General features: G+C 32.2%; 1 protein-coding gene across 1 annotated transcript in view; it reads left to right on the forward strand.

Moving 5' to 3' along the window:
- Nucleotides 1–2,744: 2,744 nt before the first annotated feature.
- The window catches only part of LOC128984776 (uncharacterized), a 193,010-nt gene continuing 175,431 nt past the window's right edge, over nucleotides 2,745–20,323 (forward strand). The window contains exon 1 of the mRNA XM_054404144.1: nucleotides 2,745–2,854. The gene's annotated coding sequence lies outside the window, so the exon portion shown is untranslated. The remainder of the gene's footprint in view (nucleotides 2,855–20,323) is intronic.

Below are 20,323 nucleotides of genomic sequence, written 5' to 3' on the forward strand. Positions count from 1 at the left end.
CTAGCGTCGGCGGCAGGCCCTTTACCACCACCTTGAGCAGCCGCTCAGTGCGTAGGGCGAAGGTGTGGAACGGTACTCGCTCTTGCTGCAGATACCGCTGGACTGCGCGGAAGTGGGGTACAGTGTCCACCCTGATCCGCAGATTCTTCCCCGTGCATGAGGCATCGAATTGGCCACCAACCAGTTGTCCGATGGCGACGGCGTGGGCAGGCCAGCTCCGCGGCATGTCCAGGAGGATAGGCGGAGGCCGTGGCTCGTTCCGCGTCGGGGCCGGATCATCCTCCATGTCCGAGTCAGCGGTGATCTGGAAGGTGTCTTGACCGGTTTTGCGGGCCTTCCGCTCGGCAGGAGGAGTCGGAGACGCTCGCCTCTTGTTGGTGGTCTGGTGGCCTTGACAAACGCCGTTTTCTCCAGACGACGGGCAGGGGTTCGCCTGGCAACTGTTCCCCTCGCCGCCAGTGAAGACGAACGGGCCTCCACCAGGGGTGGCAGTGGCGCACCGTTGGTCGACACCCGCTCGGGTCACCGCAGCAGCGGTCTTCCCCCAGTCCGGAGGGGTCCCAGAAGTTCCGCCTGTATCTTCTTCTTCCATCATGTAGTCTAGAAGTTCAAACTATTGCTGCTCTCCGAGGTGTTGCTCCTACGAAGGTTGGCGATCGAATGTTGGAATGATGGCTAATTTGAATAATGTTTCTTAATAGCAGTTGGTTGTGTATAAGGCTGTGTATGAGTCAGAGGTTCACGGGTTCGATCCTTACCAGTCACATTTACAGTATGCTGAGTTTTATTTACATATACCTATATACTACAGTCCATAACAATAACAAAGCAAATTATAATTCCCATATCCATTGTTTAACCGACTGGAAAAAGGCTTAAGCAGAACTTTACTATAGAGAACAAAAATGGCCTTTCTAAAGGCCACCAATTGTTGAACATATAATAAACATTTCATAGATATTATGTATTGTTGGAATGATGGTTAATCTGAATAATGTTTCTTCCTAGCAGTTGGTTGTGTATAAGACTGTGTATGAGCCAGAGGTTCACAGGTTCGATTCTTACCAATTACCAAACGTTTCATTTCCAGTCGGGGTAATGTGTTGATTTTTAGTATGGTGTTGTATCATAGTAGGAGTAGCATAAGTCGTTGATCTAAGAGGTTCACTGGTTCAATCCTTACCAAATCACATTTAAAATATTTGCTGGGGGAAGTGAGGTTATGTTATTTGGCGGGAAAAATAAAAAGTGAGGTTAGAACACATGTGAGGTTAGAACACATGTGAGGTTAGACCACGTGGAAATTCTAGGGCACGGCTTAAGGAAAATACTGCTCTCTGATTGGCCTAGAGGAAATGCTGCTCTCTGATTGGCCTAGAGGGAATGCTGCTCTCTGATTGGCTAGGGGGCGTGGCCTAGGGGGAATGCTACTCTCTGATTGGCTGATGGGCGTGGCCTAGGGGAGGGGTGGGGATGAAATGCTGCTCTCTGATTGGGGGCCCCAAGTACAGCGTACCCTACTCATTCTGTACTGGACAGTTTATTTTGTAATATGTAAAAATGGAAGTGGATAGCGACTCTGATTTTGCGAATTTTATATCATTGTGTTAACATGTGTTTAGTTCCATTAAAAACTGTGTATGTTAATTCCAAGAAAAACAATTAATACGTGAAAATCTTGATTGTGATGTGTTGTCAACATCTAAAATATTGTAAAATATCAAAAACAAAAAAAATTAAGCGAAATAAACAAAATTGTTTATTTAGCTTATTTTTTAACACATCCTAATAAAAGTTGGTACAGTATATGGGTTCTCCTAATCGAGAAGTATTGCATAATGGTATAAAATATCCTTTTTTTCATTTTTAATGATAGAAAACAAGCATACCCACTTTCCTACGTTGTAACCCACCAGTTGTTGTAGTGGTTTCATTTGGTTATAGATTATCCAGTGATTTGAAGTTACGGTAGGTTATTTTTTATAGTTTATACAGTTGTTATTTGTAGTTATTTTGTTATAGTTTGTTCGGCCGTTATAGATATTTTATTTGGTTATTGTTTATTCAGTGAATACAAGTGAAAATGTTTGTTAGTTAAAATTCAGTTTGTTTATCCTAATATTTAATCAAGTGAATTGAAGCTTCAATTTATTATTTCGCAAAAAATAGTCGATTTAGTTAAAAACATGTGTTATTATTATAACTGTTCAGCAATTAATTGCTGTAATCAATATAATCGATATTGTTACATCTGAAGAGACCGTATTTAGGCATTTGATAAAGGGAGGGTGGCGTTTATGATGATTCGTGACTTCATTAAGTTCTTTGAAGTTAGATTAGATTAGCTTAAGAGAAAGTTTAGGTTATAGTTAACCGTTTTATTACATACATCGCTTTAACGCCATTACAACGTTACTAGATTGGATTCTATATTCATTAAAATGTGCCTATTGAAGAATATATAATGAAGGTTAATTAATCAACATAATTATGATGCAATCCAATCAACGTTTAGTGATCAAAATATCGACTGATAATCGACAATTTCACTGTAGGGTAGCCCAGTTAAAAAACTGTACCCTATAGATTTACATGACATAAAAAACCAAGTATACTGAAAATATGTGTGAAATACGTTACATGACCCATTGCATTCTCATACACACGCGCGCGCGCATGCTCGTCAGGCCGCGTTGGCGCGTCAAGCGCTGTCTGAAGCAGTCTTCGTTCGTCTGTAGGTGCGTCACAACGGTAATTTCTATGTCAATCTGTGCTTCGCGTTCGTTATGGTCGTGAAAAACTTTAAAAGTTCATAATAATTGAATTTTTCAAATTTTGTGGATATTTTTTCAAGGTGAGTACAGTGGCATTTAATTTAATAAAAATGGCTAAAGTAGTTTTTTGATATTTTAAAAATATAATATAATATAATTTACAGAATGTATTAAAATCAAATATTTTAAGTCAAATGTTTGAAATAATTTATGTTGGATTATTTCGTATAGATGATTTAGAAATAAATAATATAATACCGTATGGATAGCTAAATAATTATCTTTTAAAGCATAACAGTTTTAACTTGAATTATTTTAACTCTGTAAAATATTTTAAAATAGCCTTATCAGAAATTAGGTATTAATTTGGAGGTCTTTGTTCAAATAACGCAATATTATCTAGGTGAGAATTTGGAAAGGTGGGTGACAATTAGCTTTATACAATTATAGAGAGATAAAATAGTTTTAATTAATAAAGGTTTTAGTTTTACCCAATAAAAAGGTAAGATACTATTTAAACTAAATTCGAGTAAAATTATTACTATACAAAAGTACACAAACAGTTTTACAAATATTTTTAGCGTTCACAAAAAATCTTTTTTTTTTAATTAGTAAATTGAAAGTATGTAGTTTAAAATAAAAACATCACCAATATTTTATGGATTTTTAATTTTATGAGGCCTTTCGCCAGCTATGCTCACATCATCAGCCACATCACAAAACTGTTTATGTTTACAACTATAAATTTAAAAAATGTAACGTATGGGTAGTTAAAAATAAAAATTATTCCGTTAAGTACATTTACCTAAAATTACAAAAATAAATTATATAACATTACTATATAATTATATAATATAAATGATTTATATGTAATAAATTTATAAAAGGTAATTATTAAAATTAAGAAGATTGAAAATATGTGTTCTTACGAAGGTGTTAACTAGGATACATACAATACTCTTTTTTTATATCGAATGCTAAATGGATAACTAATTTGACCCTAAGAGTCGTAATATTATAAAAACCACTAATAATTATTTATAAACTTAGTATGTGGTGCAAGAGGTTGGGAAGTTTTTCAAAACACCTTCCACTACTCAAAACTCTATCCCAACCAATATACAATACTCTTCCATTTTTAAAATATCTAGTTTTAAATTAATGTCTTAATATAATACAAATAATTTATACTAATTTATAAAATTAGTATGTATTGTAAGATCTTGGGTAGTTTCTAAACTCATTTCTCAACTCAAACCTCTATACCAATACTATGACAATCTCCTTTTAATCATGTGAATTAAATTTTGCCTTGAACATAAAATGTATTCTACCCTATAGTTTTTTTCGTAAAATCTAATGGTTACCGTTTGTTTCCAAATAGACGTTTTACATCATTTGCAGCCTTTGAATCTTAATTTTAAATACACTAAAACGATTTCTAGTTATTCAAAAAAATGTTTAATAATCTAATTATTATATTCGTCAAGAAAATTATTTAGTAACGTCACCGAAATGTATTAATTCCCAATAATGGCAAGTCCTAAATATGTATTTCAGTTAACACATCCTCTCTCAAACGAGAGTTATTGACTGAAAAGTTAATTAATACTCATACGTGCAATTTATCTGAACAAAGACAAATGTTATAGTGTGAATGTGTAATTGAATCGCATTGTTAAATTGTAAATTGAAAAATCATTTTTGTTTATCATATTTTCATTTGTTACTAACTACTATAACTAGTCTCAAAGTAGTTATAGTGAGTTACAGTGAGTAACTAGTCACTGAATACCTACGTAATATTTATCTATCTAATTACATTTTCAATCGATAGTAAAATACTCCACCAACTCAAGATAAATTAATTTCAAAACTTGCATAAGGTAACAGTTATCGTTAAAAATACATTTGAAAATACCATGGTACCGGAACTTTTTATTGTTATGAAAATTAATAGGAATGAATCTATACATATGATAATTTCTTAAGTATTTTCTTTTGTCGGTAGACCATAATTTCATTATTGTTTCACCAATTTTCATTAATTAGGTGTCATTTTAAAGCGTTTTCCACACAGACCCGGAGAAAGTATACAAATCACTAATTATTCAGTAGTTTTTCGTAAAAAACAATCTATTGTATCATTCTGCAAGTTAAAGTTAAAATGTTTATTTACTTTATTCGACCAGCTGAAACATGTGAATTAATTTAATCAAAACAAACTAACATTTATTTCTAAAACTGAGTCTTTTTTTACTTCATCAATGTTGACCAACATACTTAGTCTATGCTTTCTACAATAAATAGCTCCGTAGATGAAATCAGATTATTCACTTTAAAGAAGTGTAAACAAAAACAAGTCAAAAGTGAGTACCGAATGGATTCTTTGGCTTTTATATTTCTTTATTTACGACATGACCTTCATTTTGACATACCTACCAACCGTTCTATGTATAATTAAGAATTCCATCTTCCAAATATCACCTCTTATATTTTCTTTACTACAGGTTTCAATGAATGGTTTGTTGTGTTAATTTCGTTACCAACAGGTATTGTTCCAGTTTTGATTCGGCTATTTGCCAAGAGACGCTGAACACTCTGTGTATGCATTCGAGTTTTCCTTAGCCCTTTAGGTTAGTTACCTCATAGACCCATGATAAAAAGAACTCTTAAACTGACATACTGAGCAATAGTCCTTTAAAACTGACCAAGAAGGAATTTCCCAAACAAGGTACTTTTTCCACGACTTTAAATAAGGCACATGGACAGACACCAACGAAGGAAGGATAACACGTGTCAGGCCCTGTTTTTTTACACATTCAGTTTTTGTGGCTTTGTCAAGGGTGCTATCTTTCAGTGAAAACTATGTCTGTGTAAAACAAACCCATAAAAAATAGTTTATGGCCATACTATTACTTCTATGGAGTTCAAATAGGTCCTGTAAACATATAAAAACGTAAAAAATTACTATTTTGAAAAGGTTTATCATCTTAAATGTAAAACCACATCTATCGCTGAAGTGGAGACCCATACTTAAAGCAACGATGTACTTACTACGTAGAATTAACTGTATGGATGTTTTGTACCTCAATAAGTAAGATATTAGAAGCATTCAGAGCGAATGGTTTGCACGAGTCGGCTAGTTTTATTTAGGAAAGAAATTTAATATTGACTCTTACCAGTGAAACTAGTAATACCCAGTTATGAGAAATTCGGATTCAAAATGGCGTCACAGCCTGTAGCAGTGACAGAAAGTTTTCACAAGTTTAAAGCACTTTTCACTACTTGCAAAATGACGTCACAGCCTGCAGCAGTTACTGAAAGTTTTCTCTATTCAAAGCAAATATACTATTACCAAAGATATAATTTCAAACCCAACCGAGATAAAAAAAATTCAGTGTAGGTGAATTTTTTTCGTTCAAGGTCAATAAAAAAATCGTAGTTTTAAGCCAAAGGCCCCGGAGTTTAATTTACGTAAACCAATTCAACAAAAAATAGAAGGGAAAATGTTTCAATGTTAAGCATTGCTGCAACGTCTGCATATGAATAAATAAATACATAAACTATATCAAACAATATCCAAATTACAAGGTTATTCTAAATGATGGACCCATTTTTAATGCTTTATAATTTTTATACTATTAAACTTACCGCTATAAAATACACATCAAACGAAAAAGCAACTCAAAGAGTTTATGTCTTCCAAAGACACATCATTTAACAAAATCGATCCAACAGAACTGTAGATTTAATTGTACAAAGTTAAAAAGTAATCTCAAACTTTTTCTACCACTAGAAATTTGGAGGTTACTTGACGTTTTTGCAAATAACTTTTAAATGGTGAGGAAATCGACCAAAGTGGAAGGTAATATTCCGAAAGAGAATAAAATTTCCTACAATCTACTATTACGCATATCTTGAAAATACTCAATAAATGTAGCCTAAATTTGGCTTAAAATAAAAAAGTGTGAAGTTTAATGTTTGCTATGCTTATTGTCTACATTGAAGAGGGGGATTATCAAATTTTTTCATTTTGAGGCAATTTTTGGTACCTTTCTTGAGTATTTTCAAAAAATGCGTAATAGTAGATTGTAGGAAATTTTATTCTCTTTCGGAATAATACCTTCCACTTTAGTCGATTTCCTCACCATTTAAAAGTTATTTGCAAAAACGTCAAGTAACCTCCAAATTTCTAGTGGTAAGAAAAGTTGGAGATTACTTTTTAACTTTGTACAATTAAATCTACAGTTCTGTTGGATCAATTTTGTTAAATGATGTGTCTTTGGAAGGCGTAAACTCTTTGAGTTGCTTTTTCGTTTGATGTGTATTTTATAGCGGTAAGTTTAATAGTTTAAAAGTTATAAAGCGTTAAAACTGGGTCATTCATTTTGAATAACCCTGTATTAACTTCAAATGAATCCTGTAATACATCTAAGCCCTCATGTTTAAATTGATTTTACTAGCCCCATCAGTTTTAAGTAATCATTATAACCGTAAATTTTACTAAAATCGTGTTTGTGGACTAATCCATTTAATGAAAAAGTCTACAATCCGAGTAGGCGACTCTGTTAGCTACGCGACAAAACGTGAAACCTAAATTTCAGGGGTTCGTACGACGAAAAAGTTTTTGCCCGTTCAAAGGGATTGAGCCTGTGACGGGGACATATAATATAAATATTTAAAAGCTAAACCATCTGCTATCACACAATCTATATCCATTAAAAAGACGAAAAGAGGCTACATACCTCGAAAAGAAACTTCAAGAGACTTCTGAAACTTGTTTACATTGTAAATACAGAATTAGCAATTATATTATATGTAGAACTAAAAGTTAGTTAGAGAAATACTTGGGAAAAGAAAACAACTCTATTTCTAACAAATTTACAAAGTATACAAATTCCCATCCGCCCGAATAATTTTTATTAAAATTGTTTCTTGAATTAGAATAGTAATTATAATACCAAAATATATAGTAATGAGTTGCGGAATGTGAAGCCATGCTTTTCCTTTAGTGTTGATGCTTTGTGTTTAAAGACTGTTCTTGGTAGAATTGTAATACTAATTAACACTATTAAGATCGTAGCCTGGTATAACTTCATAAAGAGCTATATTAACTTGTTAACTTTTGCTTATTAGTTTTTAACCTCATTTCGGTATGGAACTTCAATTACGTTTCACATTAATAAATTACGCCAATCGAGAAATAAAACAACAAAAGTTATGCAGTAACTTCGGATCCTTAGGAAGTAAGAAAAATATATTTTTTTTCATGGAATTGTGTATACTTTGTCCGTTAAAAATTCTTGTTAAAACGTTAATTAATTTTAATACTTGGGTTCTTTCATATTTTGCAGTACATACAGTGCATAGTTTTCGTTATGGAAAACATAATAAACCTTAAGGAATTAAAATGAAATACCAAGACAATTCAATATTAGATAGAATAAAGAGAAACAACTGCTTACAGTATTTTTTTTATTCAAGTCTTATACTCTAAAATAAGTTGGGCAGTGAAATTGTAACATAGGTTAAAGAAACCCCAGTAAAGTAGGTGATTATTTTGCAAATTCTTACTTTACTTTACCCATTCAACATAAAGTAAAACTTTTAAATGGAGCACTCAAAGCAAAGTCAGGCCTTTATGATATTCAAATTTCTTATTTCGTTGCCTGAAAGTGACAGCTTTTACAAAGTTCTAAGAAATAAGACAAGATCTTAAGCCCTCATGTACATACAAAACCATCGACAATTTCTCAAAAGAGATTAATGTTTTCTTGTGTTACCGCATTTTTTTGTTTTACCAAATTAACATTTTCTTTCCAACAACTTTTTTTTAATTTACAACTTCTATCAATTTGGTTTAGATCAAAACAAACTCTAATATACTTTAATACCATTGTCAAAGATAGTCACCAAATAAAAGGCTACTACAATAACATTTTATTAAATTAAACATTTAAGTTCAATTATATTTTAAGAATGCCTTCTAAATTTACCCATCACAATAAAGTTTATTATTGTTAATATTTTTATATTGCAGTTTAGACGCTGACGTTTAGGTAATATAGAAGAGAGGTTTTAATTTTAAAACACAACTTTAATTGGTTACTCATATAATGTAGGCCCCTATGAAAACCACTAACAGATGAACGTTTTATAATTTAAAACGGTATCTAAAATTATTGTGATTTCTTAGAATACCAACCAAGTTTTCTAAAATTAACTTGAGTTATTGTTTGAAACTTGTTCAGTTCATTTGACGTAATAAATCAAAACATTATTTCAGCACCAAATTTGTATTCACACAATGTTCAAATGATTTTTATGTGTTATAAATGGTTGTGTTTTCACGATTGAATTAAATTAGGCAATGAAATTAATTAAACTGTCATTACTTACAAGGAAAGTGCGACCGAACATTGGTTGCAATTAACTTGATCAATGAGGCGAAAATATATTTGGAACTTTCCTCACTTCAATATATCGGTGTTGTAAGGAATCCAATGAGATGAAGGATGGTCAGGATATTTATGAACTGATTCAATGGATATATATTTTTGGTAAAATTAAACCAATCACATTAACTTATTTATATACAAGTCATGAAGTTTACTTTGTCTACCTACTCATTGAGCATATTAAAACGTTTAGTTATTGTTAAAAATGCCACAGGTACGTTTATATGGGTATTGGTGAGTTAAATACACATTCCATTAATCACAAATTGAACAGAGATAGTTTCTTAGATGGGCGAATATTCATCTTTTGAACATAAGAAGGAAACATATTCCTTTACTTTGGGCTTCAAAAATGCAGTTGGATACGATTGAGTTGTACAAAGATACACATATCACCATTTCCATTTTTACGTTCGCAGATAACTGTCCAAACCCTGGATTTGTTACCTAAGATCAACCTTTTGTTAAATTACATAATTAATTCATATATCAATAATATATAACATTAAGTCCAAGATCGGTCTCGCTTGGAATCAAACCTATGACCTTTTGATTTGAAGGTAGAAAATACGTTGTAAAGCACGTGTCATATGATTGATCTACTGCACAACATACCACATGCGGGCTTCAATAGACGGTTACTCTTACAATAGGCTCAGGTTAGACTTTCACCATACGTCATAGAAATAAAAAAATATTTCACCTCTAGTGGAACTAAAATTGTTTATTGTGCTTTAAACTTATCATAGGGTGCAAACTAGTCAGAGTATCGAGAAATATGTTTTACTGACAATGAAATATTTTATTAACTGCTTATGAGACTAACATTTCGAAATTAACAGAGTAAAATAATATTTGCACAATGGTTAAAATGTTCTTGTTGGTTTAATGTAGCGTAAACTTTAAATCCAACCGGGTGAAATGAAATGATAACAATTTTGTATTCTTCGGAACAGGGCTGAAACATTCAAACTCAACTGAATCGGAACAATGGTTAAACCACTGTGCGGGTAACACTCTAGGAGGGATTTCATCTACATACTGACGTACATTTAGACAACCAAAAATGGATGTTAATTGAATTAGGGAAATGGGGGAATGCTCTCACACACACTAGTGGCCAGTCTGTAGTGTAAGAATTCTTAGAATTTATAAAAATATCAGTACCAAAATTTTACAGTGCAATAAACAAAAGCACCTTCTAAATGAAAAATGGACAATGTCCGTGATGTGATACCATTCGGAAGAATTCTATTGAAGAAACATCATTAGTGGAGAATTGATGTGGATATTTTGATATGAAAATGAAGGTTTGCAATACTTGTATTATGACTTGTTCCCGATGTTATTTCGTGGAAGGATGGTGATAATAAATGTTTTTAGACCGTTTTGAACGGGGATTGTTCCCCAACAGCAATACAGTGGACTGGGAAATTCTAGTAATAATTGTCATCCACAATCATAATTTATTTTCCCACAAAATATATTCATGGAACTGTCGTGGCTTGGCTTTTACCCACCAAGTTTACAAAACTTGTCCATTTAAATCGTCAAAATTTGTCAACAAATTTTGCCCCGAAACCAGAGCCTAAGTAGCAAGAGAATCAATTCGACATCGATTGGAGATTTGATGAACGTAGCAGAGTGGTATACTGCAAGACTCCTTGAGTTAAAGAAATTCCTACACCTTTCAGAAACGTGTTCCCAGAAAATATGAATCACAAATTTCGATTCTGAAACTATAAATAGTCCACACCAAAAATATAATAATTTAATAGCTCCAACGTGGTTTGTGGTAGGCACTTATCATGTAACAGATTATCTCTCAGAAAATCGTGACTGCATCAAGAAAGATAAAAGTACCAAGAGGATCAATTCGACAAGCAGAAGGATATGATATAAGACTCGTGGACATCTGAAATATCAGCCACGTGCCTAGGTCGTTACAGCAATTGACAATGGTGAACGTCTAAACTGATAAAGAAATATTGTTTTGTCCACTGTCGTACTATGCATTAAAGTTAATTATTAATTTAAACAATCCAATATTCATTTTAAAGTTTCGCTAAAAGACTGGAATTTATCACTGGAAAACTGTTATTTATTTTTTTTTTACTTAGTGTCATATGTTTGGATTGTTATAAAAAATGTAAATCAAATAATTTTTTTATTTGTTAAGAGAACATTAGCTCTTTTTGTGTTGTATTAAATGCCTCAACTTGAACAAACATACTTATGTTTGTTCAAGTTGAGGCATTTAATACAACACAAAAAGAGCTTCAAATACTTATTTGAAGTCATTAACTTAAAAGAGCACCCATTGGAAAGAGGGCGAGAACCGCCGAGGTTGTTGTTCCTTCATGCTATCACTAACATGCACAGACAACTGAAATAATTATTCACCTAAAAAAACACACTAAAGATTTATTATTTCTTAAACAATAATAACTTTAATAATAAAAAGTAATGTAACAAGTTATATATTACTGCAGGGTGGGCAAACGGTTATTTACAGACTAATATGTGTAAGATTGCCAATCTGCTCGTCTCGAGATCGGATAAGATATGGACCAAATCACATAACACCTTCCTTCGGTACGAATTTCTTAAATCATTCGGATTGATATTAAAATCCATGCTCAAAGGTAGGTTGGTTGAAAAAAATACTATAGCCAAACACGATTGGGTGAAAATTTAAATACAGTGTGCTATATTTAATGAGAAACCTCAATTAACTGTTGATTGCAGAAAATTAAATAGGGGAGAACATTGGGTGGGTTTACATAGAATCTGACCGTTTCCCTAAACTAATATAAATACAAAGCTCCCTTTATCCTAGATTTCTCTAGGTAGTGTTTGTTGGAGCTTTCTATGTGTCAAGGATAATAGAACAGACGGTATGGATACTTAAACATACAAAATTACGCTACTAGTCCAAACATTATGTTAATAACCATAAAAGTAGGTTTGGATGTTTTTTGAAAGTTCCATTAAAATAATTTAAAACAATGTTTAACTTTCTGGGCCAATGATGTTATTTGTTTATGTTTATTATCCATGCAGTTTCTGTGTTAATATCCGTATTATGTGTCTTATCAAATAATGAACGCGTTCCATTTTCACTATCCTAGTATACGTTTGAAAACTCTAAACCCTCAGAAAACAAGCAAATAAAATACATGAATGTCAAAATATGACTTATTGAAAGCAAAGTTTGCTACCAAACAACAAAGAAGTTTTAAAGTTTGAGAAACAACTAAGCCTCGACTGAAAGATTGACAAGAAAGTGCTGGATTTCTCCCTTTGACGAGCGTGCTTAAGAATTGAGTGGGAGTTTTATGCTTTTGGTTGTTTGACATCTTATTAAAGTACAACAGTTACTACTTAGTTAGTTGAGTTGTGAGTATGTTTGATAACAATAATGGCGAAAAGTATATAAAAATACTTCTATTACGTCTGATGATGATTACTGGTCCAATCGAAATCGATCACCACTTACCATCTTCTATATATATATGTTTCTAATGTTATCAGACGTGTTTTATTTTCTTTCATATAGATAATTTATACATAAGTGCTGATCAAAATGTTGTTTAGAATACTTTTAGCATGACGACGATTCATTTTTCGTGGTTCATTGGTTAAAAAACACCACTTGAATCTAATCTACGAATCCATATAAAAAAAATCCCAAAGTACCCATGAACTTTTGAGAAAACTACAAGTCACACCCCCATAAACCATGTACTTAAAATGTTCGTCATGACGAGAAACATTGCGCAAAACTATCCATTATTTCATAAATTGCCTTTAAATGTCGTAATTCCTTTCTAAAGGGAACTTTCCACATACCTAATGTAAAAAATACCTCAGCTGTACTTATTTGTATGTTATTCTTTCAATTTGTTACCTTATTAAAATCAGGTGTGCTTATTTGTTTGTATTACTGTATTCTGTTTCGTTTATTTCAGCTTAACTTAACCAATCAATAGTTCTATTAATACTTATGAAGTCAAACGGGGTGAAGCCCATGGGTAACAGCTAGTTATCACAGCTTAAAGGTAAGCTCTGATTTAAAGGTTCATCCAAAAATACGTGGATTTTAAGCACAGCCAGTTGTAAAATTTATTTGAAGTAAGAAAATAAAATCAAGTTTTTAATGAATTTTGTTTTTTCCTGTGACGTGTTTATTTTCTGTTTTTAGATTTTATATTTTTAAGATAAATATAAGACTTTGGGGAAAGTCTTGACACACAAAAACAACACGTAATTGGCCGTTACAATCGTTATAAAAATAAAATAGCGAGACAAAAAAAAATAATTATTACGTAATAATATATAAAAAAGTGAGGATTCATCATTAAAACGTCTTATAATGTAATATTTATCTGGAATTAGATCTATAATGGTTCAGGATATAAGTTACTCAAATTAAAACAACAGTGAAACAAAAAAAAATGTTAGTGTGTTATGTCATAGTTATCATACAATAGTATTAGTTTAATAAAATATCATGATAAAACTTCAAATGAGATTTTAATAAACATTAACAATGATGAAACAGAAAAAAAAAATAGTGTGTAATGTCATAGTTATCATACAACAGTATTAGTTAAATAAAATAGAATAATAAAACTTCAAAATAGACTTTAATAAACAGTATCATTTTAGTAATAAAGAGTAATGTTAATCTTTGAGAGCCTTTAAAACAACACTAATTGGTCAAAGGAAGTCAAACATCACGTTAAAGTGGTCCAAACTGTGATGGCCCAAAATTGGTTCCATTAAAGTTGGTCCATTAATTGGTTCCATTAAAGTTGGTCCATTAATTGGTTCCATTAAAGTTCCATTAAAGTTGGTCCATTAATTCGTGGAATAATCCAACAAATAGGTTTCCGGAGAGAAAACCCAAATTTTACTTTGATCCTTTAACTGGGATGAGAATTTTCTCAATTATAGGAAGAAAGGATTGTGATGTAACATGTAGTGGCAGACGAACGGTTTTATTTTACTTTGATCTCTTTATATAGGGTTTTTTACTCAGGTATTTATTTGAAAACGTGACTGATTAAGTACCAAAGAATTTTAATGTGCTATGTTTCTATTTTGTTGTACTTTTTTTGTTTCCTTTATAGCATTTACTCTTTGGATGTACAAAGTGACGTAGAAAATAAATTTTATTACGTATGGTCTCTGAACTTCAAGAATTCTCGTTCTGTAAGGTATACTAAATTGTCTGTAACTCGAGAGAGATATATGAAAGATAAACCAATTTTGAGTCATATATCTTGTTCCGCTCCCTAACATCGTGTTTCTGTTATATTAAGTTCCCAACATAAGGTCGATTACGCTTGATAGCAAGTTCATAGATTCAATGTTCTTAGTTTAACTCTACAAAAGGTCATTAGGCTAATTATAATAATATAAATTACAATGTTTTGCGTCTGCCAAGTAAATAAAAACTAGAATCAGGGGTTTTTGCTATATTTAGAAAGACCAAACAATAAATTTTTATTACATTTATCAAGGTATGTCTGTTTTACAAATTCTTACCATCCGAGAGATTGTAAGAATATAAAATAGGTTACGTAAACGTATGTTACGTGGACGTATGTTGGATTTGATAATGGGTCTTATAACCCTAAACTAGTAATTCCCAGACTACTATTTATTGGGTTGAAAACGGTTACAGGTACATAACCTATTGCATATGTCTGTTATTTAATTTTTCTCTCTACTCCCTTAACATGTACTCGGTTTTTGAAAAGAAAATCTCAAATTGTATTCTCTAAATTATTTCATATAGCCCGGATACATATAAAAATCTAATAATCGATCAACCCAATGACGTAATCCCCTTATCGCAACCGACGAAACTAACAAGAAAATCGTTTAACAATTTGGAATTATTGATTCTCATGATACATGTATTTTTCTTTGAATACATAAGCAAATTCTTTGTAGAATGAGGGCAAAAAAAAATTATATTATGGAATACATTGTTATAAACAAGTACAACAAACACAATAGGACAAAGTTTAATATGAAGCTCTTCTCATCAAGTTGTCAACTTCGGGCAGATATCTGTTTCGGACATATTTCAGTACACAGCATGGGTCGAGTGGGCGATAGGGGTTTATCTTATCAATTTAACCGCCTCCAAACACAACAGAACACAACATATTTTCGCACGTAGTGTCGAACAACAAAATAATAGCTACGCGTGCTTTGCGTGTATAAAGGTTCAAAAGATAGTACAGTAACACGGTTCTTTAAACATAGTAATAAACAGTTAGACACTTGCTATTGGTTTTAGAAAGTAATTAATTTTGTTAGAGTAAAGATGTTAGATAATATTTCAGTGTTAAAAAACCGTATACTTTTCTAGGATAACCAGCTGATTAACATATTTTAGAGGTCTATTTTATTTTTAACACCGTGTTACCCTTGGTATCTCAAGGTTTTAAAATGAGGCTTTTTTTAGTTTTCTAACCAAGCTAACACTACATGTGAAACATGGAGTAACATCTTTAGAAGTACATACAGATTTGCTTACTTGTAATAGTTCTTATAATCGCAACTACTTATAGAGTGCAATGGAAACCCAATTTTTTTCCATTTTTCCCACCTTATTTCTTAAATAGTTCTCACTATAAAATGCTTTGCAAACTTGTCCAGATTGCATTTACCATCAACCTAATAAATATTTGTGTAATTAAAATGTATTTGTTACATATACTAACTCCAATATATTAATGACTCTAACAATCCCAACGCTATATTTACTCTAGTGCAACTGACCTACAAAAGATTAACACTTTTGTTTACTACTATAATCAGTTGAGTTGGTTTACCTTTTTAAGAAAATTCACCTTATGTAAACTTACGAGTATATTTGTATTAAAATAAGAAACTTATCAGAAACACAAACTTTGATGAAAGTATTCAATAAGCATTACAGAAATAACTTCTGGAGGAATTCTATATTCGCAAATATAAATATGAGATTAAACCAAGATATTGAGATACTATGTAATCTATAGAACGACTTTATAGCTTAAAAACACTTTCCTTATTGCTATTCGCTTGTGATGTGTTTCAGAAGAATTTTATACATATAGAAATTGTATCAGAAAAATCAACACGTTGAAATATACAATTTTCTAAATATATTCACAAGTAATTGGTATGACGGGGAAAAGATAACAGTGAAATGTTATGTCATTGTAAAGATCTTTGACATGGAATTGTGGACTTAAACACTTTTGTAAACCGTCCTTTTATATCATGTTCGTTGTTTATTATCACGTGGATGTATGGAAACCCAACGTGCCCCCCTCCCCCCCCACCAATGACAGAAGAACAGAAATGTCAGGCTGTTTTATTGGAAAACCCCGCTGGCTACAAACCTGACCTGCATAAAACCGTCTCTTTACATAAAATGTAAAATTCTGCTCCTCTGTAATTATTTTTTACTTACAGGAATTATATAAATTCATAATTCAAGTATTGTAAAGTCTTATAAATTAAATGTAGACTATTGATTCGTAAACAATTTGCCATGTCTATTTTTATTCATCAAAACTTAAATGAAGTTGACATTTTAACTTATGTTAAACTCCTGTTTCTAGAATTATAGATAAAATTACCAAAAACGTAAAAATGCTATCATTTAACTTAATAACTGATTGCACGTCTCGTGAAATGTGTTTAAATGACGAAACGAATCTCTTAATTTACATTGATAAACAACATAACAAATCATGGAACCTACTTGGTGGGGCTGCAATAATTAATATTTTAATGCTGCCAAGAATACATGTAATTAATTTCCACTGCCTTGTCTAACATCCACGTTGAAATAATATTGAAAATTACAATTTTCAAAACGCAGCTAAACTATTAAATTTTGCCCCAAGAAATTAAATAAATAATGTACATAAAATCGACATTCAATACTACCTACTCATAGCATGCTTTGCTCTTAATATAAAAGTATTTTGGAATGTATATTGCAGATTTTTAAGGACATTAAAAAGTGAAATATGCAGTATCAAAATGTTTTTCCAAGTTATTTCGAGGAACAGATAAAAAGTGACGATTAAATGAATTCTCTTAAAAGGATTTAACATGAATTTACGTTTAACGATGACACTGTTGACTAAACATACTTGTAAATTGGCTTTCAAAATCATTTTTATTACTTATTTACACAAAGGTTTTGAGATCCCATCACACCAGATGAGCCTAAAAGGTGAAGCCAGTTTATTTGAAATCTCGCTCGCTACATACATTCTTGTCCTGCCCTTAATCCTCCTCTTTTCTTTCCATAAAGTAAGATCTTGTCCCTTGAAAATATCTGGTGAAATATGAGTTTTATTTCATGTTAGCTACAAAATAATTTATTATTGTGAAAAATTGCAAAATCTAAGTGTTCGAGTATTTAAATTTGACTTTTGAAAATTATGTAATAGTCCAAATTACAAATTAATGTTGGTAAAACTTATTTTCTACACCAAATTAAATTCAAATGCATAATAAGTTTTTCTTGTAAAATCCATAGAGCTTATATAACAATAACATTTCATACGATATATTGGAGGATGAGGAAGAGGAAAACTAAAAAATGCATTGTTCTTGATTTATTACACGATACAGACTTTTTTAATGTTCGGCTAGCTTACCTGAGTAATTACGAATCCAAAAGCAAAATAAAACATAAAACACAAAATTCCTCTTAAAACAGAACTTACTCAGAGAGTAGGTTGAAAGAATTAATTTTAAAACTTTTACTTTCTTACCTTCCGCAATTTTTCGCACCTATTATCTGAAGAAACACTTTATCAGGACGAAATATCAGTGTTATTTTTTGCGCTAGCCTATACACTTCTAATTTTCTCATATGTATAAACTGAACCCAATTCCAGTTAAACAAATCCTAACAACCAAATAGCTTATTTTAAATGTGGCTTACAGTACAGAAACTAGAATTTAGGAGGCAAATTTGGAGTTATTTTAAATCAAACGAATATCAAATTTCATAAAAAAAATTCATTAAAACCCTCTTTTACGATTAAACAAGTTATACATGTTAACACAACATAACACTATATTTGAACACTTTAAAACTCATCAGCCATTCATTCGTTTAGAGACTTAAGAGGTTATGACAGTCCATCACGTTGTCACTGGAAATCCCCAATGTGTGTCACGTAATGTGTCACAAGTGACAATGTGCGCCAGCGTTAATGTGATTTGTCACTTGAATGATCTTGTCACAGTAAAACCACTGACCTAGTAAAAATAATTTTAACACTTTCTTATTAAATGGCGACCATACAAAGTGGGTATTTTAAGCCGAGTATGAATGGAGACGAGTTTTAAAATACTTGAAGTAGTATTAGATAATTAGTATTAGAATAAATTATTTCAAGATGGTGTTGTAATAGTCTTGTATTGAGAACAATTTTTTGATAATCACAATAGTAAAAACATTAGGATTAATAAATATTTAAAATAACATATGATTGTTGAGGAATGCAAATAGAAAATATATAACAGATTCTTCCGCACTGATGAAGTGTTCAAGGCGTGTATCGTGTCGGTCGTTTGATCTGTCTTGATGAATGTCGTCCTGAAGGTGTTGGTCGATAATGTACAGATGTACTTGTGTCTGGTTGATGACTGGTTGATGCATGACTGGTGGATGAATGACTGGTAGACGAATAACGGTTAGTGTTGAACGGAGGAAAAAATGTCAAGTCTACATTTTCAATGTTTTCACTAAATTCCTTCTTTTTGGTGGAAGACTTTTTCCAGCTAGTTTTTTCTGACACATGTGTCTTCTATGGATGATTTCGATCCTTTTCTGATTTCTTCTTACTTAGGTTGATTTGCAAGTGTCGTATCCATGTTCGACCCAAAAGAGGACTGTATCCATCAGGAACAACAAATAACTGTTCGACGGTTGATGTCCCATTGCTTTTCACTCTTACTGAAGCAATGCCCAGTGGAGAAAGTAGCTCCCCTGTGTAAGAGCGAAATTTGACAGATGTTGGTGTTACTGTGTCCATTGAAATGTTTAAACGGTGTAAGTCTCCTCTAGGAAGTAGAGTGTGGGCGCAACCTGAATCAATCTCGAACTTTTGTGTGGCCGGTCATTAATAAGAACTGTCGTTATAAACTTATCAGTGTCTGACAAGTGTTTGTCATAAATGTTATCAATTTGACCTACGCCATAAATATCATCAACATCTGACTCCACGGACTGGTTATCATTATCTAGATTTAAGTTTTTGATTGATTTTGAACCACTTTGTTTAGATAGTAGGAACTTGATACATACCTTCGAAATGTGGCCCTTTTTGTTACAGACATTACACCGGACCTGAGATCTGTGCAGTCTGCATTTATGTGACGTGTGATTGTTCTTGCCACAACGAAGACAAATGCCATTTAAGCCAAGAGCAATTAAATCAACTTGTTCTTTGCGCCTATAATGTCCTTGTAGTGTAGCAGAAGAAATTGAGCTGTTGCGACTGCTGATGGAAGAACGACTGCTGCTCTCGCCTGATGAATGATGGTTGAATCTAGCTGACGATCGGTGCCTTTTCGAATGTCCTGCCAACTTGTCGACGCCTACGTTGCTGTAATACGGTTGTGACTGCTGCAAAAACTTGTCCATGGCATTGGAATTCAGCTTTGAAGCTTCAATCGCTAAAGCTCGTCAACACCATCTTGAAATAATTTATTCGAACCACTAAGTGATATTGACAATGGCCGCTTTGTTACTTGTTTTCCAAACAAAATGTTTCAAAGTTTGTTTTAAGGTTCTCGTCTTTGTTTGGATACAATGGAGGATACATTATATGTAAACTAAAACCACCAATGTGTCCATTACAGTTTTGTGTGTTTATCTTGTTGCCAGTTTTGTATGTTCTTGTATCTTGATTACAATGGTCTACCGAGCATAAAGTTTTTAACTCATAACTTGTAAATTATTTACTCAAAATAATACAGTTTTTTTATAAGGTGGTGCTTTATTGTTGTTATAAACACCAACTTTATAAAACCACTGACTTTCATCAT

Source organism: Macrosteles quadrilineatus, unplaced genomic scaffold (assembly GCF_028750875.1).
Source record: "Macrosteles quadrilineatus isolate MER2022 unplaced genomic scaffold, UCM_ALF_1.0 Scaffold_2__2_contigs__length_208266976, whole genome shotgun sequence".
Taxonomy (NCBI): Eukaryota; Metazoa; Arthropoda; class Insecta; order Hemiptera; family Cicadellidae; genus Macrosteles; species Macrosteles quadrilineatus.